The 25558-nt window shown below is 45.4% G+C and overlaps 1 pseudogene across 1 annotated transcript in view; it reads left to right on the top strand.

The window, feature by feature from the left end:
- Positions 1–23049, top strand: part of LOC146839460 (uncharacterized) — a 48978-nt pseudogene extending 25929 nt beyond the window's left edge. The window contains exon 2 of the transcript XR_014981083.1: positions 20431–23049. The product of XR_014981083.1 is annotated as an uncharacterized LOC146839460 (transcript). The remainder of the gene's footprint in view (positions 1–20430) is intronic.
- The last annotated feature ends 2509 nt before the right edge of the window (positions 23050–25558 follow it).

The following is a 25558-nucleotide window of genomic DNA, read 5'->3' on the forward strand; positions in this document are numbered from 1 at the left end:
TAGCAACAAGACGCGCTTCAACAGGAGGCGCGTCTCTTCCCTTTGTCGACTCCGTCTCCTAGCAACACGGAGGGGAGCGAGACGCGCTTCAACAGGAAGCGCGTCTCTTCAGAAAACAGTGTTTCCCTTGGTTACACTGTTATTATCCATGCGCGTGAGTTTTTTTACTGGCTCAGTCACCCGGTTAAGCACTCGGCTTATCAAAACGGCGTATTTGAATCAAAAATCAAACAGAATAAGACGAGATCGCCACCCGGTGGCTTTCTCTCAAATTAAATTTCAAAGGATCTCTAAGACCTTCGTTTGGATTGGCATAACTGTGAGTAAACTTGTCTATCTCAGGCCAGCATTGTTTGATAGATTTCTACCTTATTAAGCTGTGAATAAGCTTGGGTGAGAATGAATAGTGACGCCAACCAGACAAATACAGAACCCCTGGGGGACAATTTAAAGAAATTAATTGATGAGGAGGTTAAAGTATCAATTAAAGAAGCAGTTAATGCTGCTCTTTTTAAGAGGAAAAGAATTTCACCTCCGCAAGAGACGTATTTTTCTCTTTCAGATGGGGATTCACCCTCTGGTGTTGCACCCAAGATTAGGGGTAAAGTACTTATGAAAAGGAAAAACATGAATGAGGCATCAAGCCATGCTTTTGGATTTGGTAGCCCCCGCGCTACAATAGATGTTGGTGCTCATAGCAGCACAATAGAGAGATCTCAGTTACCTGGGACTAGGAGAAGAGGTGCCCTTAGCGGCATTATAGATAATGGTGTTTTGTATAACATCAATGACTTTACGAATGACTCTGACCTTGAGGAAGATGAATTCATATTTGACCCACAAGATACCCCTGAGGATCTTGACGAAGATCTGGATCTACCTTCAACTTCCTCACTCACTGTTAAAGATTCTTTTGGTCAAGATATGTTCAACCCCACTGCCATTAGACACCCTCGCAGCAAAGAGTGGTGGCCTATGCCTCACGTGGGTAAATATTTATCTAAATGGGTAAGAAAACCGTTGGATAGAGATACGCGCAACTTATTGCGTAATGAATGCCCTCGTCCCTCTTCGGAGGACAAAATCTGCAATACACCCAACCTTGACCCTGAGCTAATCACCTTCCTGTTTAAGTCTGGCAGAGATCCAAGGAAAGGTATTGAAAGATGCCTAAAACAATGCCAAGATAAACTTTTGGACGTTTTAGGCCCACTTTCAAGAATACTTGATATGACTGAACAAGCTCGATCTGATGGCTCTCCCATTGACATTGAATCTCTGAGGGGTTGGGCTCAACGCTCAATTTGTTTCATTGGAAATGCTAATGCGAATTTAATCACAGAAAGGAGAAAGGCTGTCCTTCTCAGGATGAACCCAAAACTGGCTGATCTTTCAGCGAAAGAGGACATGTGTGATGCTAAAAGCTTGTTGTTTGGTGACAACTTTGTTAAATCTCTGGGTAAATATGTCTCAACCTTTAATGCATTCAGTAAAGCGCAATCCAACATGCGCAGAGTCTTCGGTGGAAGACCACTTTTCGGCAGGGCTGACAGAAGGGGACAATCTGTCAGCCGTGGCTATTTCAAGTCCCAGTTTTACCCGCAAGAAGGAAGAGACTCTCATCCCTATAGAGGGAATAGATCAAACTTTTATCCACAAAGAGGAAGAGGTTCGAGGTCCCGTGGTGGGAGATCTAGATACCAACCCTTTCAAGGTAAGTGTGAATTTTTTTCCCCCTTTACAAGTGGCTGGGAGACTCAAACATTTTGCGATCAACTGGCCCACAATCACTCAGGACCCATGGGTTTTAGAAACCGTATCCGGGTTCAAGATAGATTTTTGGAGGGAACCCTTCCAAAAGAAAATCCCCAAAGAAGTCGTTTTAGACAAGGAAAATTCAAAATTAATAGAAATAGAAATTCGTCAGATGTTAGACAAAGGTGCCATCATTGTAATCCCACACTCACAAACTGCGGAGAGTTTCTTAAGTACCATTTTTCTTGTCAAAAAGAAGGACAAGGGCTGGCGTCCCGTTATAAATCTCAAGTCCTTAAACAATTTCCTAATATACAGACATTTCAAGATGGAAGGTATTCATCTTTTGAGGGACATCCTACAGAACAGGGACTGGTTAGTAAAATTAGACCTAAAGGATGCCTATTTTACTATTCCTATGCACGAGGATTATCGGAAGTACCTTCGCTTCACATGGAAAGGAACCCTCTATCAATTCCAATGCCTTCCTTTCGGCCTGTCCTCAGCCCCTTGGTGTTTCACCAAGGTTCTACGCCCAGTAGTCAGCTTTCTCAGAGAAAGAGGGATTCGTCTTATTATTTATTTAGACGATATCCTTATCATGTCTCAGGACAAGTTGGAAATTATGAAGCATCTGAACACGACCATGAATCTACTTCAAGATTTGGGATTCATCATAAATTTAGAAAAGTCTGTTTTGGTTCCCTCTCAAAGTCTAGAGTTCCTGGGTTTCAACGTAAATACCGTTCTTTCAGAATTAACCCTCCCTCACAAGAAGGTTGCCAAAATAAGGAAAAATGTCTCTCATACTCTCTCCAAAGAGTCTATCCGTCTAAAAGACCTGGCCAGGATATTAGGACTCCTTTCTTCGTCCATCCAAGCAATATCTCCGGGTCCACTACATTACAGGGGCCTACAAAGGCTAAAGGCTTTAGGTCTGAGGAAGGGGCTCTGGTACCAGGACTCCGTTCCTCTTTCACAAGATGCTCGAGAGGATCTTCTTTGGTGGTTAAAAAACCTTCAAGCTTGGAACGGGAAAGCCATCTTCGGCAATGTACCAGACTTTACCTTAGAATCAGACGCGAGCAGCCAGGGTTGGGGTGCCCGCTTAGAAGACCTAGAGACAGGTGGGAGATGGTCCCTGGAAGAAAAACTCCTTCACATAAATTCTTTGGAAATGCTTGCAGCTCTCAATGCAATTATGAGTTTCAAAGAAATGTTAAAAAACTCCAACATTCTAATACGGATAGACAACTTCTCAGCTGTCTCCTATATAAATCGCCTTGGGGGCGCGAAATCGAAAATTCTATCAGAACTTGCCCAGAGAATATGGTATTTTTGTTGGGAACACAAGATTACCATAAGAGCGGAATTTATCCCTGGGTCTCAAAATGTGAGAGCGGATTGGAACTCACGTTTCCTCCACGATGCAAGCGATTGGAAATTAAGGAAGGAGATCTTCTCTCAGATCCAAGTGATTTGGGGTCAGATAGATTTAGACCTCTTTGCCAGCAGACTGACTCACCAGGTAGCGAGTTACTTCAGTTGGAGACCGGACCCATATGCGTTAGGAGTGGATGCTTTTCTTCAATCATGGGCGGGGTTCAAAGCCTACGCTTTTCCTCCATTCTCAATGATTCAGAGACTTTTATGGAAGGTCAAACTCGAATCTTATTCAATCATTCTGATAACCCCCTTCTGGAAATCACAAGTTTGGTTCCCGGGGGTGATGGAGTTAGCAGTAGACTTTCCTCTTCTGATTCCCTCATCCCCGGGCCTTCTCAAAGGCCCAGACGGAGAAGAACACCCCTTGGTCTTGGAAGGGAATCTGAACCTTCTTGCTTGGAGGATATCAGGAATTCAGAAAGATATTGTGATCTTTCAAGAGAAGCTAAAAGCCTATTGGAAGATTCATGGGCTCCAGGTACAAGGAAAAGATACAAGGGGATATGGAGGAAATGGTCTTGTTGGTGCCTGGAAAGGGATTTGGATCCCGTACTTTGCCCTCTTCAACAAATAGCTAACTATCTTGCCCACCTCTTTGAGTCAGGTCTTTCCTTTAGAACTATTAATTGTTATAGGTCTGCGATCTCTTCAGGTCACGCTCTTATTAATAACCTTGCCATTGGTAGCAACTCTCTTGTTAAAAGAGTTATGAAGGGTATTAGACTGAAAAGACCTCCTAAAGCTCGTTACCATTCCCTTTGGGATGTTAATCTTATTTTTAATCTCTTCCTTTCATGGCCTGCCAACGAGTTACTTTCCCTTAAAAAGATCTCAATGAAACTGGCTATTCTTTTATGCTTAATTTCCTTTAGAAGGGTTTCTGATATTAGAGCTCTAGAAATTTCTAACAGATTTTATTCCTCTGAAGGAGTCCATTTCGACATCTGGAAAAGAACGAAGACAATGTCTGAATCTATCTTTTATCCTTACTTCCACGAATGTGAGAAACTGTGTGTTGTGAATTGTATGAAATGTTATGAAAATAAAATTGTAAATTTTAGAGATGTTAATTCGGATCAACTTCTTTTATCCTATGTTAGACCTTTTAAACCTGTAAGTTCAGCCACCCTTGCTAGGTGGATAAGAACAATCATGCATGAGGCAGGTATTGACCTTTCTAAATTTGGAGCTCTCTCCTCAAGGGGTGCAATGGCTAGCAAAGTATTTTGGGCGGGAGGTTCCCTGCCCGAAATTCTTAAAGCAGCAGATTGGTCTAATGCAGCTACTTTTTCTAAGTTTTATTTGAGACCTATTGAGCATGTTAGCAGTGTGATTCTACATGGCTTTAAACATGCATAATGGTAGCCTCCGGTCTTGTAATGAAATGACGATTCTCCAATTACTATGCAGAGAGAATCTTGATTTTATTAAAGACAAACGGAGGCTAACATTATCCCACCCTCCTCTCCCTGAAGAGGTTTGGGTTCAACTCATATTTAAATTATGATTGTATTAATATTTCTTCGCTGATTTCTAAGATTATTTCTGTAATACATTACTTTGATAGTCATTATATCTTTCACTATACACTGTACCTTTTTTATCTTCAGATAACAATAAGAAAGACTAATTGGATTTTTCTGGAGTTTCTTCAAGTTGTCCAGCTGTGTCATCGCAGCCCACGAGGAAGATGAGAGCCTACTCAGCCCACTCATCATATTGTCAACGTTCTATTTTATTGTGATGTATTAACGTTCTTTAAAGGGCTGCATGTTTGGGCAGCAAATAAAAGTATTTGCATAATGTTAGCCTCCGTTTGTCTTTAATGAAATCAAGATTCTCTCTGCATAGTAATTGGAGAATCGTCATTCTCCTTCTGGACCAACTAATGTACCTTCAGGTAATGCTTCTGAAACCATTATGACAAGTCATGTGCCAAGGAGGTCTATTCGTGTTACACGTGTTCCTTGGAGTTTACGATGAACTTTTCAAAATTTCTATGTTATCTCATCTGCATTAATTGTTCTATACTAGATATTTTTCTTGTATTTCCATGTTCAGGCATTCTGACTTTTGTTAATTATTGTTTCTTTGTTTCTTTTTATTGTATGCTTTTATTTTGGTTGTTTTTAACAAAAAGAGGTAATATGTTGTACCTAGATATGCTTTTTTAAGGTTCTAAGTGGTACAAAAGGGGGTGGTGACGGACGGAGCATCAGAACCAATCAAACACTCATACCCAGTCAACAGATCTGGGTTTGATCCATCACCGTTCTTTAGCCCACTCTGCCACCCCAGTTCAGACATGGCCATATGCAAATCAGTCTGATCCTGTGCCGCATGGGAACAGTTCAGCCCGAACTGCCAAGCCATGCCTTCCCTGGACCGGAAACAAGCTTCCTAGTACCGGTTTCTGGCATTTCAGCCGTCTTCAGCCAGGCTTGCTTGAATCCAGTGGCAAAGTGAGCAAGGGACTCACGTCTGAGCATACCCTGCCAACTTATGGCGAACAAAGCGGTACAAAAGGGGGTGGTGATGGACGGAGCATCAGAACCAATGAAACACTCATACCCAGTCAACAGATCTGGGTTTATCCATCACCGTTCTTTAGCCCACTCTGCCACCCCAGTTCAGACATGGCCATATGCAAATCAGTCTGACCCTGTGCCACATGGGAACAGTCCAGCCCGAACTGCCAAGCCATGCCTTCCCTGGACCGGAAACAAGCTTCCTAGGACCTGTTTCTGTCATTTCAGAACCCCATGTGTTGTCATGGTGTTGGGATGCGGGGAGTTCTAAGAAAGACAGTTGTTGCCTCTCTTCTGTCGTGAGTGGAGCGCTGGCTCGTTATTCCCACAAATTAATACTGAAGACTAAGCTACTGTGTCCAGTGGTGTTAAATTGTGTTTGGGGACACAACAGTACTTAACCAGGGTTAATCACATCATTACACCTTGCTTCTCGCTCAACCCTTCATTGGCCGTTGTAGATGTGACATTAATTTCTACCTCATCTCGGGCAATGGGCACTCCATGTCATCCCCACTGGATAGCCAGCCTGTGCCATCCGGCACTAGAGAGAATCTCCTCATGCTCGGGATACTCCCTTCCAACTATAGTCCTGTCAGCACCAGCATCCTTCAGGGTAATGGCCTTCCTCCCTTGGAGAATTACTAACAACACAGACCCCATGATATTTGGATGGATGCACCTAGGAACATCCGTGTCCCCTTCCAAAATGGTGATTGCTGCTAGATTGTGTCCAACAGGGGCCCATTACCCAAGTTAACAACTCACTATAATGGGTGCTGCTGGGACACGTCTGTCACCTGACAGTTCTTTGGTGAATGCCCCCACTGTGGGACCCCTGTAGCAAGTTATCCCTTTGAGCTTGAAAGGATGTTCTTTTCCTTATGTACTGAAACCCAATTCCTTTTTGCCTGCGTCCTATCCATGGGAATGTTCTACGGTTCCTACAAATTAAGTAGGACTGTGTATTCTGGACAACATAAACATTAAAATATGGGAACTTGGTTCACGAGTATTATCAGGAATTGTTGGCCTGGTTCCTAACTAGTTCTCAGTGCCCGATCTGAACCCCCTAAACTCACTAGGGTACCAGATGGTATCAGCAACCACGAACATGACCACTTTATTACTCCCCAAGGGAACCATGGAAACAGACCTACCCTTTTGTTGTTTACTTTTGCATGCCCAAGGTGAACACAAGAAAGATACAAATTGGCTTTTCAAACATTTATTGAAACAATCGTATTTTTTTTTTTTTTTTTTTTTGAAAAACCTTTATTTTATATCGGTGACACAGCTATTCAGCCGACATCCCGGAGGTACGGCAGCTTTAGAAGTTCAACACATGCTTGCGTCCACATATCACTGACAGGAGAGCCAAAAGTTTTATTTTGCACAAACATAAATACAACCCTAAACACAAGCAAGGCGAAAGGTACCGTAAGCACCAAGAGAGGTTCCCGTCAGGGGGGACGAGCCCCATCACGTCCAACAGGCACTGATCTATAGTAAGGGAAAGGAGGGAAAGGCAGAGACTCTAGAAACAATCACATATCAGCGGGAAAGTCAAAGCCGGAAAAGGACTAAGGGGAAAGTTGCTCCTCAGGCGGGTCCGGGTCGGGGGGCAAGCATATGTCCCCTCTGTACTGGTTCCATGGCCCCCACACAGCATGCCATTTCCGAGGGCGCCCCCTAGCACAATACACTGTCTTCTCCCTAAACATGCTCCAGTCCATGTTTTCCATCCACGCTGTCAATGTGGGCGGCCTATTGGAGCCCCACAGCCGAGCGATATCGCGCTTGGCTACCATGTTCCCCAGGGTCACCCACTGAGTCTGTGCCGCGTTGTGGTCAGTAGGACTCCAGACATTAAGGAGACAACAGCGCGCCTCAGGCTGCATAACAATTCCTGTCACCTCCCCCATCACCTCGTGGACTTGCCTCCAGAACTCCATAATCGCACCGCATTCCCAAATAATATGGAGGAAGGTACCCACCAAACCACAGCCTCTCTTACATAGGCCCTCCTCAGAGAAACCCATGTGAACCAACCTGGGCCCCGTCACGTAGACCCTATGGAGTATTTTAAGCTGCACCAGCCTCAGGCGCGCGGGGATAGCGACCTCTTTGGGAGAAGAAACTGTGAACTGCCAATCCTCATCATCTAGTTCAAGGCCGTCCCTTATCCATTGGGCGCGCAACCCTAGGAGAAGATCCGCCCAAACATTGATAAGCTTCTTATAGATGAGCGAAATCGTGCTCTCAGGCATGTGACCATCCAGGATCCGATCCTCCAACGGAGAGGACACGGGCACCTTCTCCCCCTCCACAAGGACTGACCGCAAGGCGTGGCGCACTTGTGCATATCGGAAGAACTCCGTGCTTCCCAGCTCGTATTCCTTCTGCAGCTCCTCGAACGACTTTATCTTACCCTTAACCAAAAGGTCTCCAACCCTGGATATGCCGATCAAATCCCATTTCTCGAACCCTTTTGTGCGCCAAAGCTTCCCCAGAATCTCAGAGTCAAACAGAGGGGTGGCAAGGGTAAGCTTACCCCTCCAGCCCAGCGAGTCCGTCGCCACCTTCCACACATGGACGGCCACTCTGGTAGGCCCCGTGAGGGTGGGGTCCGACGATTTCGAATACAACGCTCTGTGGTAACTACCCCCACGGAGCAAGCAGCGGTCCATGGCGAAGCCAGGGCTGAGCGCCGGACCATAGACGCCATGGTTAATCGCGCTCAACTGGGTGGCCCAGTAAGAACGTCGAATGTCTGGAAGCGCTATACCACCGTCATACCACGGAAGCGTCAACTTAGCGACTGCGATACGCGGACGCCCGTCCCATAAGAGCGCGCGCTGGTGGCTTTCGATCTCATGGAAATAGCTGGCCGGGACCAGGTCAAGAGTATTCTGCAGGGCATAGAGGAAACGGGGAAGGGACATCATTTTAAACAGTGCAGCGCGGCCAAGGAGGGAGAGCGGCAATCGCCGCCAGCCCGCCACATCCCGCCGCAGGCGCGCAAAGGGAGGAAGCAAGTTCTTCTCATAGCGCAAGATGGGGTCGGTGGAAATATAGATCCCCAAATACAAAAAGCCCTGCTGGGCTATCTGGATCGAACAGTTACGCGGAACAGGCGGGACATCCCCACACAGGACATACAAGTGTGACTTCCCCCAATTAATGACTAGGCCCGAGTTTCTACCGAAAGATGTCAAGACGTCACAAACCACTATCAGAGATTTCTTAGGCGAGGCAAGATATAACAGAATGTCGTCAGCGTAGAGTGAAACACGGTCTTCGTGGTCAGGCGACCAACGAAGCCCACGTATATCCGGGTGCCACCGTATCCACGCCGCCAACGGCTCAAGAGGAAGGGCAAACAGCAACGGCGACAGGGGGCAACCCTGCCGGGTGCCTCTCCCGAGCTCGAAAGGTGCCGACGCCCGCCCGTTCACCACGACGCTTGCAAGAGGCCCCTCATAGAGCAGCCTCACCCACCCCACGAATCCAGGCCCGAAGCCGAATTTGGCCAGCACCGCCCACAAGTATGCCCACTCTACCGTGTCAAAGGCCATCGTGGCGTCGAGGGACGCCACAATAGCCGGCTTTCGTATCGTACCCGTCCTGGCAATCACTCCGTGGAGGCGTCTAAGGTTTAGTGCAGTGTTACGGTGCGGGATAAAGCCCGACTGATCCGGGTGGATCAAGTCACCAAGTACCCGGACCAGGCGGTTCGCGAGAATCTTGGCAAGGATTTTCGGCTCGGCGTTGAGGAGCGAGATCGGCCGATAGGAACCACACCTATCCCGGGGCTTTCCGTCTTTAGGTATTACCACGATCGTCGCCAGCCGTTGATCGAGCGGAAGAAACCCGTTCCTCCGCGCCTCCACGAACATGGCGGTCAAGTGAGGAGCAAACTTATCCGGACAAAGCTTGTACAGCTCTATCGGCAGACCATTTGGGCCCGAAGCCTTGCCGGAGCGCAACGCACGGATAGCACCTGCCACTTCGTCTACAGTGATATCACCATCGAGGTCTTCCCTATCAATGGCGGAAAGGCGGGGCAGAGCGATGTCACGCAGAAGATCACACGAGTCCTCAGTCGATCTATCCGAGACCGAGGCGTATACCGTACGAAAATAGTCTGAGAAACACCGGACTATACCGTCGGGATCAGTGACAACCTCTCCCCCATCCGTCAACAACTCCGGCACCACACGATTAACACGCTCCTTTTTGTCCAGCCATGCCAGCAATTTCCCGGCCTTATCACCAACATCATACAACCGCCCCTGCTGCTCCCTGTGAAGGGTCTTGGCGGCACTTGTCACCAGATCCCTATACTCCAATTGCTTCAGGCTCAAATTGTGCAGCGTGGACGTCTCAACATCCACGTCTAAGGCCAACTCTAAAGCCGCTATCTCGTCCTCCACTTGTATCACCTCGGCGTCTCTCCGCCGCTTGGCGGCCACTACCAGGGACAAGGCTTCTCCTCTCAGTACAGCCTTAGAAGCTTCCCACAAGGACACCGCGGAGTCAACTGAGCCCTGGTTTTCTCGAAAATAGTGGTCAACTGTCTTCAGCAACGCGCTGCGCAGCTTGGGGTCCCGAAAGTACCAGGGGTTAACGGGAGCCACCCTGCCCCCCGCCACCCGGCCTATGTCCTGACGTGCCCACACCGGTGAATGATCTGATATGCAGATAATCAATCCGGGAGAGACTCCCGTGGGCCCCGGAGTGGAAGGTGTATTGTCGCTGAGTGGGGTGCCGCAGCCTCCAACAATCTACCAGGCCAAAAGTATCAATAAAGTCGGGAAGCCACTTCTGAGCCCCCCCGGTGTCTCTGGGCGGGTACCTATCTAGCATTCCAGAACCAACCGCATTGAAGTCCCCTCCCACCACTAGCATCCCTTCGGGGAGTTCCAACAAGGCCTTGCTCAGATCAGCAAACGTGGAGGCCTGCAAGGCAGGAGGGACATAAACAGAAACCAAAACCAACGTTCTGCCCTCCCACCTCCCCGACACGGCCACAAAGCGCCCCCTATCATCAGCAATGGTGGAGTCAACCTCAAATGGTAGGGAAGCTCTGACAAGTATGCCCGCACCCCTGGATCCCGAGGAAAACCCCGAGTGAGCAATGAATTTGTAGCCCTTTCTGTTAAGTGCATAACACATATTCCCTATAAGGTGGGTCTCCTGCAGGAGGACCACATCTGGCAAGGTCCGTTTCAAAAAAATTGCAGGACTATCCCCCGTTTTATACGGTCCCCTAAGCCATTAACATTCCAGCTGAGTACGTTTAAGCCCCTATCCCCCATCCCTGAACACAAAGAGACCTCCCCCCCCAGAGAACCACAATCGGACAATCCTGACAGTCATTGCTACGCCTTGCAAGAAAAAACAACAACCCCAAACAACAACCCCAACATCCTGAAACCCCCCCCACCCTGCACCCCTGCGTCAGCTTACAAAGCCCCCCCAACTTGCAGTGTGCCTGTCGCCCTACCAAAAACAAATCTACAAAAAGCACCCCAAGGGAGGAAAGAGCCCCTATCTTACCCCCGCCGCCCTCCCATTACTGCAATAAGGTGCGAGTCACTGTCCAGGGCCAGGCCAGCACCGAAGGTATCACTTCTGTCCATCCCGGTCGCCTTCCACCCCATCCACGCTGTCCCGGCCGGGCTGTCGCCGAGGGAGTGCATCCAGCCAGTCCCCTGCCATGTCCGGCGATTCGAAGAAGAAAGTCCGATCCTCATATACCACACGCAGCTTAGCGGGGAAGAGCATGGCATACTTCAGGTCCATATCCCTAAGCCGCCGCTTCACCCCTAGGAAACTTTGCCTCTGTTTCTGCACCATCTGGGTGAAATCAGGGTAAAAGCTCACAGAGGCATTTTGAAAAGGCACCGGGCCTGTCACCCTCGATGCTTGCAGGATAGCGTCCCGATCTCGAAAGTGGAAGATCCGGGCGACAATCGGCCGCGGGGGGGCTCCCACCTTAGGCCGTCCGCCAGGCACTCGGTGAGCCCGCTCCACCGCGAAAAACTTGCAGAGGCCCTTTGGCGCAAGATGATTCACCACCAGGTCCTCGACGAGGAGGTCCACGGAGAGCTCATCCGAAGTTTCCGGGACCCCAATAATGCGCACATTATTACGCCGGGCCCGACCTTCAAAGTCCTCGAGCCGGCGAGCGGAGAGGTAATTCGCGGTTCGTAGCTTGCGGACCTCAGCCTGGAGTTCCGAGACATCGTCCGCGAGGCCAGTAGTCTTGAGGTCCAGGGACTTGACCCGCTCATTGGTTTTCCCCAGATCCGCGCGAATCAAGTTGACATCGACCAAAATCATGTCCACCTTGTGCGCCAGGGTCTCGAACTGTCGCCCAATCGAATAATGCATCCCATCTATCGCCCCCTTGATATCCTGCAATGATAACTCCGAGGCTGGGGATGAATCGGCCTTCTGTGCTTCCAGCGACTGTCCCGATCCACCAGGCGACTCCTTCTGCTGGGCATAGCGATCCATATTGTTGGATTGGACATAGCCTCCCCGCCTGGTAGTCTTAGACTTCGACCTGTCTGCCTCCGATTTGGTCGACATCTCGGACAGCAGGACGGTCAGTCGCAAGAGGACGTCCCTCACTCAGGTAGAGGAGACAGGTACGACTAGGTCTTCAACAGCCAGTCAGGACCGGGTGGAGGTCTTCCAGACAACAGAGGATCTGTATGACGCACTCCCAACCCGGAGCAAACAAAGGGCGAGAAAGCGAAAGTGAAAGTGCCACGGCATCCGTCCGTCAGTTCACACCTCCCAAGGCCGCTGTTGTTCAATTAGTGGCCGGGCATCCTGCCAACGCAAGCCCCTGGCATCCTTCGGAGGTAGGCCGCAATCTTCCGCCATGCACAACTTCGGTCCCCGGTGGGCGATCTTGACCCGGACAACGTCAATCGCCCCAGCTGTGACTCATCTGCAGGATTCCGTGCATGAAAATCAGGATTTAGGACAGGATGAGTGCCGGAGGGCGCGAGGGTAGCGGGAGCTCAAGGCTCACGCGGCCATCTTGGTCAAGCGCTAAGCTCCTCCCCCAACAATCGTATTCTTGTGTAAAAAGAGTGTGCTGCAATTATCAGGCAAAACAAACAAAGCAGTGTAACCAGCATTACAAGAATGGTGTAAAAGACAAAGATATCATGCTTTCCCTTTTGAGTCCACTTTGGTTCTCCCTTAGTTTTGCATTTTAGGCTGTCTGTGCTCGCTCTGCATAGCCACATGTAACACATTTGTGTTTGTGATATTATTTTGAGAATACGCTGTACGCTTTTGTTATTCAAGGACTATTCTTGGGATTTCATCTACACATTTCACACAAGGTGCTTGGAATACATAACAGCATAGTGTACTGTTTTCTTTGCTCGTCCAGCAACAGCTCCTTACATTTAGACATAACACGGTCGCACAACTGCAACTCCAGCACAATAGTTTATGATATAAACGGTGTGCCGTCCCCTTGGGGGCAGAAAGGAGAATTCCGGCAGAGAGGACTGTTCTGGAATGACAGCAGTGCCCGACATGCAGCCCTGCATAAACTAAGGTTACACTTGTGATGCCGACCATCTTACTACGTACACTAGGTATGGGGTCTTAGACCAATCCCAGAGATCGCAAATGTATCCCTATGGTCTCATAGTAAGGGTAGAACTAGACACATATATAATTTGCCGTGGTTGGGATGCTTGTCCTATACAATCAGTTAGTAATTCTAATAACTTTTAGTTGCATCTGCCTAATGATCGCAGCACATTTGCTTCATAATAGAATATGATAGTTTCAATAAATGTATTGTAAACTTTCTTTGTGTCTTTCTTATGTTTACTATGGGCATGCATGAGTGAGTAAGTGAGTAACACAAGGGGAGGATCCGTTTCCACAGTGCCCTTGGGGAGAGAGGGTCATGTTTGAGGTTGCTGAAATCACCTGTTACTCTGGAAAGATTAGGCGTTCAGGTGAGGCACTGTGAGCTGCCAGGATTGAGCCGACAAGTACTGACGTTGTAGAGAGACTCAGTCCCTACACTCTGACATTCTGTCGCCCTAACAAACAGTTCTGCTTTACCAACGGAATCAGTGCAACAAGTTCACCATTATAACATTACTGTGTGGTTATATGATTATATTATTCTACTCCTACCTAACACTATCTATACGATTGCTGGCATAGTGGAAGTACCCTTTGCCAGATACCTTGGGTTAGCCTAAACTGCCATACCTGACTAAGATGTATCACAAAGCCAGCCTGTGTAGAATGGTTAGCCTCGATCTGTTTTTGCATCAGTCTTTGTGTGTGTGTTAAATTTTAATGCAAATACAATTCTGTTGTGTTTAGACATTTCTAAGGCACACGGTTTGATTTTAAAACCTGCTATTTCCACTCAATGGCATAATCGTTCTCAGTTGACTTTGTCCATGCTGCATGAGAGACGTGTCATTAAGTGTAACATAGAATGCATAAGATACAATAATATTTAAAGAATATATGTGATTTGACCATGCTGTCAAGGCATTGTCCACAACAGCCAATGCATTTTCCAAATTAATCCTGTCAATTATCTTAAGCGTTCAACGGTTTCCACAGTTCATTGTAAGTGGTGTATATGAATCTTTTAGAATGTGGTGACCTAGGACCCAACAAGAAATCTTGTAAACCCATGTCATCAGAAAGGAAATATAGATGTTCCGTAACTACAGGTAATGTGGAATGTTGTAACCATTGCTGTGTTGAAGCAGGTTCTGATTATCAAAAAGGAGAACAGCGAGGCTTGGCAATCAGGAACAGTTTACATTTAATTAAACAATAATGGCCAGGAACATCAGCCACATCTCCTACAGCTGCGTGCTGAAATTCCCTTTGCATTAGGTGCATGGCATGCTTTATTCTGTACGCCCGGTGCAATAAAGTGAAGCTTGTCCCCCTTTGGGCAGGAAATACTGGTACAGTGGGTCATAAATTGTGTCTTTACATGCTTGATTCCCTCTGATAGAAGGGACCATAAATACCAACTGAAAGTCACATTCTGAGGTGGTCCAGATGGCTGGGTGTGTTGTGTGTATTATCTCACTTACTGCTAGGCATTGTTTGGGCATTATTTGATGAGTGCAACTGACTGGCTGCTCTGGAATCGTCCTTAGCCGGAATGCAGGCTCTCTGCTGTGCATTTATTTGTGTTTATGAGTGTGTGCATCTGACTTGTTTCTTTAGGTATTACATCATGGGGCCATATGAGATTTACTGCTGCTATCTTCCAGGTGTGTTGAGACTTGTTCCATATCTCCGGCCAGATGGGCGACCCTATTTTGCATGCGCAAACGGATTTGCAAAATACAATAGGGCCATGTACAAACCCTATGTAGCGAGTTACAATTTTTTGCGACTCGCTAAATAGGATTTGAGACTCTCTATTAGGAAGGGCCGTTCCAAGGGGGTCCCTTCCTAATAGCGACTCGATATCCTATGTAAGAATGTTTTGTGACCACAATTGCGGTTGCAAAACACTTGTAATTTACCACCCTCTTGAAAAGGGTGGTAACCCAATCACAAACAGGAAAGGGTCCCCGTTGCAAATGCAGGGGAAAATATTTTTTAGGGGTCCCAGGGGTCACAACCTGCCTTTATAAAATGAAGGGAAGAGGTCCCGTTTGCAACTGCACAGGTAAATATTTTTATGGGTCCCAGGGACCACCACCTGCCCTTAAAAAAAATGTAACAAAAACAGACTGCTTTAAAAAAAAGCTGCTTTATTTAAAATCAGTCCCAGACATGGAGGTCTGCTGAACCCAGCAGGCCACCATCCCTGGGAGGGCCAGCCATTCCCAATGGGGTTGCAATTTGCGAGTGCCTCATGAATATTCATGAGGCATGAAATTTGTGACCCCATTGGGGATCGCTAACAGTGTCTCAGACACTGTTGTACATGGCGTTTTCCGACTCTCAAATTCCAACTTCCAGTCGAGCGCAATTCGCAAAGTCACAAATTGTCATGGTAGTACATCTGGCCCCTGGTGTCTCCATCACATGAAGTGCTAGGGGTGAACAGAGGGGGCTGTGTTATGTTGATCGGATAAAGTGTCACTCTGAAACCGTAACAAGTGTTTTATGGTAAATTTAGGTAGCGCAGGCAACAGTTGTTCTGTGGTGTGCTGGACTTCTAAGAGCGGGATCTTTCTATAAATTAATCCGAAGCTAACATTCCCCCATCTAATTGAGTGTCTTGAGCATGGACGGTTCCTCTTTCTGGCTTGTGGTACGAGCGTTTCCCCTGGCATTGGCTGTCCTAATCAGGTGTTTTCCCCCTGTTTTCTGGGTAGCCTTCTTCACACAGGCACATATTAGTTGTAGGTTGCAGCACAGCAAGAGCAAGATTACAACCACTGGTAACAAGGTTTTGCATAAGTCTGCGATCCATAAACAAACCTGTGAACAATTCTATGTTTGGGGCACCACCTTCTTTAATCATGACCTGCTGTAGGTTGATAGTGTGCCTTTGTATAGGTTTTTTCATGGGGATGAAGGTACAGCAGGTTGTACCTACCTTGGCGCATACACACCCTTCCATTGTGTTCATTAAGTCCAACACATACCGGTGCTGCATCACCAGGAGTAAGATGGTGCGCATTTTTTCTTTCTGTTGAGGCCATCTTCGGTGGTGTTCATCATTTTCAGCAGTTCTCACCTGGTGATCTGCAGCCACCGAGTGTAGGCCTTGGTTTGCACGGTGAAGAAGCGGGTTGAACCTCCTACACCTATTTGCGCATCGGTGAAGAGCCAGAACTCTTCCGAAATGTCTTGAATCTGTCCAAACCAAAGTACCCAGCTGACCATCTTCTGCGTACTTGGTGTAAAAGCGGGGTGCCTTTGCTGATGGAATGGTGATGCAGTGCAGAAATATTACTCCGGGTATGACCAATGTTGCCGTGTAGAGGGTGACCAGTGACCAGACCCCTCTCCAGTCTGGGACGAGCTGGCTGTAGGCGTGGGCGCTGCATTACCAGTATCAGTTCATCATGGTGGAGGTGCACCACTGGATATCATTATTATAGATTATACTCTTGCATTTTGCTGTCTCCCTGCCCCCCCCCCCCCCCGGACGGGCATTGTCCCTTTCCCCCTAAAACACAAGGAATGCACTGACAGCTACCTGACTACACTGAGTTTCTTCTTACCTTCTATCCATATGTACCATCCTGTCTCTGATTTCCAGGGGTCTTGGCATTGCGTCAGTAGAGTGTCATTCAACCTACCTCTACACGATCTGTTGTCACTTTTGTTCCCCAAATTGATGGCTCTGCAGGTGAAGTGAATATTGCGGTCTCTATTTGGGCTCAAAGAAATCTATTCTGAACCAATTCAGCTCTGCTTCCCAACTTTTGAGCAAGCTCCATTGGCTATCTATTGGAAAGCGCTCAAAGTTCAAAGCCCTATGCATCTCTCACAAAATCCTATGCAAGCAAGGAGCACCCAGCCTAGCTGCCTAGATGCAATTTTCAATGCCCTCAGAATGCTTTTCTCTGTCAGTGCATCCACATCCCTCGCCACAGCAGAGCCAGAACAGGAGGTTACTCCTTCCATGTCCTAGCTCCGACCCTATGTAATTCTATGCCTCCTAACCTTATAAAGATTCAAAATCCTTTACTTTTCTGCAAACAGACTGACGATTTTGCTTCTCTGCCTCTATGATATCTTCTGACTCCTGGACCCTCATCTACTCCCCAAGGCAGGCAACGTCCAGGTGTTTTGCTTTCTAAGGCTCTTCACCCCACCCCCGCTTGTAAAGGGTCAAAGTGGTAGCACCCATGCACTAAGTGACCTTATCAGCTGCGGAAATAAGAGAAGGTGTACACCAATACCCAGACCAGTGAAGGCCTGAAACAGACACAAAAAGGAATGTGTGCTACGTGTTCACCTCCTCTATTTGTACCTCATAAGGAGCTACCTGTGCACTTCCTCCATTTGTATGTCCCGGGCAAGCTTCTTTGTTGATGCTTGTGATCCTTGTACTGTCAACCATGGCCGATGTCTGCTGTGTGCATCAAATCACTCCCCTGCTTTAGTTGTCAGTGATCCTTGTGAGCGAGCACAGAGACATAAGGGAGTGTTGCAGGGTTTCTGCACATACACAGAACCATGCACAGGATTATGGGACCTCGGTGTATAGGGGCTAAGCCTTCCTACCACCTTAGTGCCCACGAGCCCAGGACTGACTAGCTATAGTGTCTCACTTGCTCTCCTACTCACAAACGGAGGAACCAATGATTAGACAACCAAGAACACAACACTCCTGTATCTCTCATGAATCACGGTAACAAGACACACCTTTTCTCTCACATTCTCGTACTTGTCCACAATAAGATCAGACTATTGTGCTAAAAAATGCAGTATACGTGCCACAACCAGCAGCAAAATGTATAATATCAATACAGTTAGCATCGCAGCAAGGCAATGTATCATAAGGGGAGATGTCATGTTATAAAGACTGTGGATAAAGGACTATAAGGCCTAACCACCCTCCCCTTTGTAAGCAGAAGTATTATTATATAATAGAAGATCTCTGGGCTTTGTCAGCAGACCCCATAGCTCATGCCATAGATCGCATTTCTACATTACAGGTGCATGTTGCTCTTCTCCCTGGAAAGGTCCCTCTCCAAGTGTGTGTCACCCAAACGTGTATCCCCATAATATCAAAGTAAAAGCTTCCAGCAAGAACAGATGCCTTGGTATGTTTTGTCTAAGATGCTAGGGCCTGGCCAGAACAGAATAACAAGAGTCTGTGTTTATCGACCTTGCTCACAATGTTCAGACTAAACTCCAGGAACAGACAGAGAACAAGCACAGCAGAGAGTTCTTATGTGAAAGGCATAAACAGAGTTTCGTAAAAATAAAGGCATGTAGTGTTGTGCGCAAAAGCAGCATCATGGCTACCGGGCTCATGCTAACTAAAAGATGTCGACAATGACTCTAGCACCCACGTGACAGGAGTATGGAAAGTGATGAACACGGAATAAGGTAAAGCTGAATTTAAGAAATGGCCAAAGGTTTAAATGCTGCACTCACCCTCAAGCAACGGACATCTTGTCCAAACTCTGCCAACGCCCCAACCACCCACAGAGTATCATGCTGGCAGCAAACGGAATTAAATAGAACAAATGGTTCTATCGGGTTTATACAATTGCTTAGAGTAATATATTTACTTTAACGAACCAAAGAGTATCTATAGCACATACAAAGAAACGAACACACCAACACGAGAAATAGATTTAATCATATATTGTAAAGGGTATTGAATACCGCTGGCTGTCACAAATACAAATTAAATTGCAGGAAGACAATGAGTGACTGTCGTGAGAGAGTGACATATAGTGAATAGTGAAATGAACAGTACACTATATACATGACAAATACATTGGTGACATGAAAAAAGGAAGAAAAAAAAATCTTTCAAGTATTGTCCTATATGATTTTACACATGGAATGCGAGACCCATTGATGAATCAAATCGTGATCAAGAGAACTGTGTGGACATATGTTAGATGTCGACGTTTCGACCCTGGAAGCAGCGCACGCTGGTATGCATCAGAGCAGGTCTTCCTCAGGACTGTGAACGGAGGAGTGGACAGCCACAAAGCAGACTCTTCAATGAATGAGATCAGGAATTTGGAGGCGTGAATCAATTCCAAGGTTAAACTTCACTAACGTTCAAGTTCAGTAGTAGTACCGCAATCAGGAGAGTTCTTCCTAACTGCAATAGCACTGTTGCTCAGAGGATCTCCACCAGCCGGTTGGAGTCCCATCTATGGGCTCAATTGACATCCAGCAGCTGGTTGGAGTCACATGTTGGGAGCCTTGACTAAATATTCAGCGATGACAAAATAGTTGTATGTCTTCCGGGAGCAGCGCGCGTCCGTCTGACCGCTTCTTAGACGAGGTAAAGCAAACGTAAGACATTAAGTCAGATACCATGGTAAGGTAGAAAAAGACAAAAAGCACACACTTCTTGGCAGCAGGGATATCGAAGGTATATCACTGGGAGTGATTGAATCTCTATAATAAATGCTGCAATCTTCCCACAAATGATTGGACCAACCCCAGGTAAGTGTAAAGATAATTAACAAACAGAAAAGTAAAGACAGGAGTTAGAACTTCAGCTGATCCTGTGTGAACAGGAAAGTATTGTCAAGAACAGTGTGAATGGAGCTGCATTTGTTATATACTTCCTGAAGTGTTACCTTTATTACATACATCTCGAAGAGTTTCCTTTGTCATATACTTCCTGAAGAGTTACCGTTATTATACACTTCGTAAAACTGAAGCAGCATATCCTGATTCATCTCTTTTTCCACAATGTCTTCTTGTTTAAATGAAATCTTGACCATGTGCGTCTTCCTAAAGCTATACCTCTAGCGAATGGGTGCTCCGTGAGTGCCCTTTCTTTACTAAGTTACTCTGTAAACACTGGTAAATCACCTCCTTTTCTGAATTACGATGTGGCATGTTCAATAGAACATTTAGCTAAATATCTGTGTATGGTGAAATGTCTCTTGGTTACTTTCAAAAATGGTAAGGAAGAGATGTCTTTTACAAATATTTAAATATTGTGTATTTACATTCTCTTACATTTCCATTTAGTGATAAATCTCTTTACATCCAACAGGAAACCAGCCTTGAATGCACAAATGATTATGAATAATGACAATAATCGTGTAAATCTCCAAAAAGCCGTCAGAAAAAATGAGCTTCAATATTCAGGTAAAGAGCTGCACAGTCAGAGACTGAGGAACCTGAACATAAACTGATAGATCCTGGAAGAAGCAGTCAAGAGCAATTCAGTGAATGTAAGAACCTGAGCTGTGCACCTCCACACCACAAGACGAAGAAATGACCTCTAGAAATATAACACAACAACAATAACTAACTACTGCCTGTATAAACAAGTCTCAAAGCTTTGATCATTAGATCGGTGTGAGGTGGATACAGCATTGCTCTGTTTCCTGTAATGATGGCAGACCACCATTCAGTGCGCTAGTTATATTGTAAACTATTTCTGGCTAAACCACAGGAGCAAGAGAAAAGCACAATGGAGTGGAGCCAGACAACTGAAGGATAAAGGAAAGAGAGAGTCTTTGATCTACAACAGACTGTCCCAATTTGCATCGACCTGAAGGAAGACTAATCTTTACCCATAAACATGCAAAACCATTATACAATCCAAAGACATAACCACCTACAAAGAAGCTTTAATTGCCACAATTATAATATATGTCGTTGGTGAGTCTTGTATTTCGTTGTGAAATCTGAAATCAAGCATCCAACATACCACACACATACAGAGAATGTGAGAATAACACAAGTGCTTTATCAACCATGTTAGCTCTTCAGGAAACACAGTCATGGGAAGCAGACAATTATAAACCCGACCCAGAGACGCTAACCAAGAAAGAAGAATCAAACACATGCAGCAAGAGCTTTAGTTTGTCATCACTACTAAAGAGCCATCAACAAACACACACAGGAGAAGCAACGTGCAAATGCAATGAATGTGTGAAGAACTTTAGTCAGTTAGCACTCCTAAAAGATCATCGGCGAACACACACTGGGGGAAAACCGTACCATTGCACTGAATGTGTGAAGAGCTTCAGTCAGTTATCACAACTCCAAAGACATCAGCGAACACACACTGCGGGAAAACTGTACCATTGCAATGAATGTGTGAAGAGCTTTAGTCGGTTATCAAATCTTCAAAGACATCAGCGAACACACACAGGAGAAAAACCATACGATTGCAATGAATGTGCGAAGAAATTCAGTCAGTTGTCACATCTTCAAAAACATCAGCAAACACACACAGGAGAAAAACCATACCATTGCAATGAATGTGGAAGTAGTTTTAGTGATTCCTCAAATCTCAGGAAACATCAGCGAACACACACAGGGGAAAAGCCATTCCAGTGCAGTGAATGTGTAAAGAGCTTTAGTGGGTCATCAGACCTACAAACACATATACGAACACACACTGGGGAAAAACCATACCATTGCACTGAATGTGTGAAGAAATTCAGTCATTTATCAACCCTCCGGAGTCACCAGCGAACACACACTGGGGAAAAACCATACCATTGCAATGAATGTGGAAGTAGTTTTAGTGATTCCTCAACTCTCAGGATTCATCAGCTAACACACAGAGGGGAAAATCCATTCCAGTGCAGTGAATGTGTGAAGAGCTTCAGTTGGTTATCACAACTACAAGGACATCAGCGAACACACACGGGGGAAAAACCGTACCATTGCAGTGAATGTGTGAAGAGCTTCAGTCGGTTATCAAACCTACAAGAACATCAGCGAACACACACTGGGGAAAAGCCATACCACTGCAATGAATGTGGAAGTACTTTTAGTCATTCCTCAACTCTCAGGATTCATCACCGAACACACACTGGAGAAAAGCCATTCCAGTGCAGTGAATGTGTGAAGAGCTTCAGTCGGTTATCATACCTACAAGGACATCAGCGAACACACACTGGGGAAAAGCCATACCACTGCAATGAATGTGGAAGTACTTTTAGTCATTCCTCAACTCTCAGGATTCATCACCGAACACACACAGGAGAAAAGCCATTCCATTGCAGTGAATGTGTAAAGAGCTTTAGCCAGTTATCACACCTCCAAATACATTAGCTTAAACACACAGAGATAAAACCATATCATTGCATTGAATGTGTGAAGAGCTTCAGTCAATTATCAATCCTGCGAAGACATCAGCGAACACAAACAGTGGAGAAACCTTACCATTGCAGTGAATGTGTGAAGAACTTCAGTCGTTTATCACACCTCAAAATACATCAACGATCACACACAGGGGAGAAACCATTCCATTGTAGCGAATGTGGAAGTAGTTTTAATGAATCTTCAAAATTAAGGAATCATCAGCGAATACACACTGGAAAAAAGCCATTCAAGTGCAGTGAGTGTGTGAAGCTCTTTAGTCAATTATGAGACCTACAAAGACATCAGCGAACACACACAGGTGAAAACCCTACCAGTACAGTGAATGTGGAAGTAGTTTTAGTCGTTATTCAACATTAAGGGATCTTCAGCATACACACACGGTAAAAACCATACCACTGCAGTAAATGTGGAAGTAGTTTTAGTGACCCTTCAACATTAAAAAATCATCAGCGAACACACTTAGGGGAAAAGCCATTCAAGTGCACTGAATGTGCGAAGAGCTTTAGTCGGTTATCAATTCTACGAAGACATCAGCAAACACATACAGGGGAGAAACCATACCATTGCAGTGGATTTGGAAGTAGTTGCAGAAAGGATTTTCAGCTAACTACAGGGATTAGTGATAACACCTATAAAAACAACACATTTAAATAAGTTTAACAAGCACAGACTGGAGAATATTTGTAGCTGGTTTTGGTGTTTGGCCATTTTGTGCGACAACTGGTTCAATGACAGCTGCTATAGAACAACATCCAAAGTCACAAGAAGTCAAAGTAGGAAAATGTGACCTGTAACTCTGAGAGTTAATGCTTGCAGTGCACAACATTTACCTCCGAAGCCCTGACGTGGGAAAAAAAGATGCTCATTTCGATCATCACATGCATATGTAAAAGCACCCACCATAGTGGCACTTCCTCAGCGGTGTCCAATATCAAGCTGGACTCTTGGGAAATTTGCTGGCTCACCACTGACTATGTATATGATTCACGGTGAGATTAATTGTATATGAATATATTTTAGACGTTTCTTACTTACAAAGAATCACCCAACCAACTCCTAACTGGTGAAAGGACAGAATCAGTGCATGATGGCAGAATTATTGTGCGGAGAGAGTGCTGTTGAAAAGTTTAGTTCTGAATAGGTTTCTGAAAGCTTGATGGTTAGGTAAAGATTGAATCTTGAGCAGTAAAGAATTCCAGCTCTTAGAGTCCAGAACTATCGACTCCCTGCTTTACATTTCTTGAACCTTGGCACTGGAAAATAAATCTGGATTCAGAAGTAAAGGAACACAAATGATACAGATTTTTGACATAAATGATATTCAGGTTTGTGTTTACAAGTAAAAAGAAACACTTGTTTTTGAAACTGCCGGTGAATAAATGGACATAAAAAGTATGTGCTGCCTCATGAGCAAACATTGAATCTTTGTGATGCCGTTGGGATGTCCTCAGACCACAAATAAGATAGATCGTAGCATTCTGAATCATCTGTAAGGTGCTTTTGTGTTGCTGGAACTGCCAAATACACAGTGTTCTTATGGCCCAGCCTTGCTTAAATGAAGGAGTTCACCAATATAATATGCACATCAGAAGAAAGGATACATCTTCAGTAGCCAAAGATAGTAAAAACTAATGCTTTCCACCGAGGTCATTTTAACAATGTGCTGAGTCTGGGAAGTTTTTCCTGCTGCCGACCATCATCACCACCACCACCACCACCTCACACTGCTCTTCAGCACACCCATCCTTATACATAACACACTACAGGGGTTTGCTCCAGGGTCAAACTCACTTTACTTTCACGTTAACAGCAACAAGTTCTAAACTGAAAAAATTATATTTAGGAACAAGTGGTTTGTACGGCCATTAGTGGCATAATACATTTGAAACCCAATACTTTATAAATCTGTATTAATGATACATAACCAAACATCCAAATACCACCCATGTATGGAATTCCAAGAGCCTTTAAAAAACACACTACGGAGGTGTGTACCAGGATCAAACTCAATTTACTTTAGCGTTAACATGAACTAATTTATTATACAGCAAGAACAGTCATAATGCTATGAAATGTACACAATGATGACTAGATTTTACATATTACTAACAAATGTATGTTTTTTGATATGTAATAAAAAAAATTATTTGCATTCATGGTATTTGACTGCTGTTTGTATGGAAAGAGATGTTAAATGTGATTTCTTCCCTAAACTATAAAGATAATTTGTGATGTCAACAAGGAGCCTAGATTATTTGCCAATGGAGGTGTATAATCTCGATAGCATGACTGCTTTCAGAAGGGAGTCTGTCGCAGGTGGTATCAGAGGAGACTATTCTTCCCAGTGTGCCTTCTCTCAGAGTGAGAAGCGGTTCTTTGCTTGAGTTGGTACCACCTTTGCATCTGTGTAAATGAAGAGAGAAGTGCTACCTGTAATACTGAGATATGGGCTTCACTCCTGTGTTGGGAATTTAAGTTAGTCGTTTTTACCCAATAAATACCGGATTTATTTTGGGAAACGAAAAATATGCGTGTATCGTGGCACTCCTCTTGTTAATAATCCATAAAAATGCTACAGAATTCTGAGTACTTGAAAGTATTCTGCCATACGAGGGATTTAAATATGCATTTGTCAAATCCAAAATTGACTTACATTTTTATTTTAAGATTCTTATACAGCGCTTCTTTATCTAATAATCCCAGATGGGTTTTCTCCGAGAGCCCTTTCTCCTTCGGAAGAAGGGTCATTTTTTCGTAGTATTTTTCTGTTTGAGACTGCCAGTCTTTTCATAGTGTTCCTGAAGAAAAACAAGTAGGTCAGAATGCCTACCATAAGTAGGGCGGACGGTCTGATGTACTTACACCAACCGCCCCAAGTATGTCGGCCATTGTTGTGAGGGTTTCTGAGGTTCTGACCTCAGTTCAATCAGAGGGGAACTGTGATAGATTCTTCTTACCAACCTCAAACATTCTACAATTTGCTAAGGGATTACACATGAGAACGATGGCCATGCTTTCTTCTCTTACTCATGCATTAGGGATCAGGAGGTTGTCTA

Source organism: Triturus cristatus, chromosome 4_1, assembly GCF_964204655.1.
Source record: "Triturus cristatus chromosome 4_1, aTriCri1.1, whole genome shotgun sequence".
Lineage (NCBI taxonomy): Eukaryota > Metazoa > Chordata > Amphibia > Caudata > Salamandridae > Triturus > Triturus cristatus.